Raw genomic sequence first — 2,500 nt, 5'->3', positions numbered from 1 at the left:
TTGCATTGGCATTTGTTGCCCCTGCCTTGGCCTTGGTTGCCGCTGCCTTGCCCTTGCTTGGCCTGGCCTTGCTCGGCATTGGCATCGCCTTGCCTTGCATTGGCATTTGTTGCCCCTGCCTTGCCCTCGGTTGCCCCTGCCTTGGCCTTGGTTGCCGCTGCCTTGCCCTTGCCTTGCTCGGCATTGGCATCGCCTTGCCTTCCATTGGCATTTGTTGCCCCTGCCTTGGCCTTGGTTGCCGCTGCCTTGCCCTTGCTTGGCCTGGCCTGGCCTTGCCTTGCTCGGCATTGGCATCGCCTTGCCTTGCATTGGCATTTGTTGCCTCTGCCTTGCCCTCGGTTGCCCCTGCCTTGGCCTTGGTTGCCGCTGCCTTGCCCTTGCTTGCCCTTGCTTGCCCTTGCTTGCCCTTGCCTTGCTCGGCATCGGCATCGCCTTGCCTTCCATTGGCATTTGTTGCCCCTGCCTTGCCCTTGCTTGGCCTTGCCCGGCCTCGTCTTTCCCTTTCCTGGCACTGCCCTCGTTGTGGCTTGCCTGGCCTTGCTTGCTTGACACTGCCCTTGCTTGTCCTTGCCTTGTGCTTTGGCTTGCCTGGCCTTGCTGCCTTGCCTTGCTCGGCATGGCACTTGCTCGGCCTTGCTCGGCATGGCACTTGCTCGGCCTTGCTCGGCATGGCACTTGCTCGGCCTTGCTCGGCATGGCACTTGCTCGGCCTTGCTCGGCATGGCACTTGCTCGGCCTTGAAAGGCATGGCACTTGCTCGGCCTTGCTCGGCATGGCACTTGCTCGGCCTTGAAAGGCATGGCACTTGCTCGGCATGGCACTTGCTCGGCATGGCACTTGCTCGGCCTTGAAAGGCATACCATATGCCTTGGCGAGGCTAATATCCCTGCCTGGCGAGGCTAATTTGCCTGCAGGAATGAAGGCTGAATGGGCTAGCGAGGCTAGTATTCCTGCCTGGCGAGGCTAATATCCATGCAGGAATGCAGGCTGAATTGGCTAGCGAGGCTAATATCCCTGCCTAGCGAGGCTAATATGCCCGCAGGAATGCAGGTAGAATGGGCTAGCGAGGCTAATATGCCCGCAGGAATGCAGGCAGAATGGGCTAGCGAGGCTAATATCCCTGCCTAGCGAGGCTAATATGCCCGCAGGAATGCAGGCAGAATGGGCTAGCGAGGCTAATATCCATGCCTAGCGAGGCTAATATGCCCGCAGGAATGCAGGCAGAATGGGCTAGCGAGGCTAATATCCATGCCTAGCGAGGCTAATATCCCTGCCTGGCGAGGCTAATCTCCCCGCCTGGCGAGGCTAATAGCGTGTGAGACAACACACAGACAACACGGAGACAACACACGGACAACACGGAGACAACACGCCTGGCGAGGCTAATTCCCCTGCCTGGCGAGGCTAATTCCCCTGCCTGGCGAGGCTAATATGGCTGCACGCTAGCATGCCAACGAATGCCAAACCTCGAAAACTCAATTTTATTTCAAATATCCCCCTGCATTTTATGTTGCAAACCTATAGGGGACGATTTTTAGGACATTTTAAGATTGACATATCGTCATTTGGTCGAGTTTTCAGTTTATTTTGATTTTCTACATCTCAGAAACGAGAAATATCATATCAAATCGAAAACTCATCCAAATGACCTGAAATCAACTTCTAAATTTCTCTAAAATCATTGCTTACAGTTCTGAACCATAAAAGATATACACTTTTACAAGTGAAACGGAGTTGGAAATTTCCAAAGCCAAGAACGCGACATGGCCTTGCCTAGAGTGCAAATGCCATGTCAAGGCCGCATTCTGTTCAACTTTGCCCGCACTATAATTTGACCATAAATAAGTCTCTATTTTAAGGAAATTTTGCAAGTGGTAGCAGTCCGAAACATCAAGTGGTTTGTCATTTTCGATTTTCGACATTCTGCCCCTTTTGGAAAATAAAAACAAATACTTCTGGGTCGAAATTAAATCTGGCCTTTTTCCACAAGGTGCCTGACATTATTCTGAGTGTCCCTGCAAAAAATCTCGATTTTATACCAAATGTACAATTAGTTATGGCGTTTGCCCCTCCTCGGAAATCCCATGTTTCCCCCTGCCCTTCCCAGTTTTCTCCAATATGCTCTATAGGGGAGTAGTGGTTCTCTGCAAAATGACCCCCTTGCAGAGACCGCCTCCCCTGCCCCCAGTAGTCCCTCCCCCTTCCCCCAATTGCTTATATACGATATTTGCTGCCTCGAATGTCCCTAACAAACAATTATAAGCAATTGAAAACGGATTTAAGAGGGATTTAGGAGGTGTTCTTCGCCCAGCTGGGGGGGTGATGAACACCATGAAGGGGGGGTCATGTGGGATCGGTGTTGCCTCTAGTCCACTGAAACGATGTCAGTAACCGCTCAGATCAATCAAAGGGAGGGATAGGAGCCCGTCGGTATCGAGAAATTGTGCTTCGGCACTCGATTTGCGACATAAACAAATGCTGTGAGGGGAGGAAGGTGTCG

Source organism: Argentina anserina, chromosome 7 (genome assembly GCF_933775445.1).
Source record: "Argentina anserina chromosome 7, drPotAnse1.1, whole genome shotgun sequence".
In the NCBI taxonomy this organism is placed as follows: Eukaryota; Viridiplantae; Streptophyta; class Magnoliopsida; order Rosales; family Rosaceae; genus Argentina; species Argentina anserina.
The sequence above is the reverse complement of the archived record's forward strand: the minus strand, read 5'-3'. Positions refer to the sequence as shown.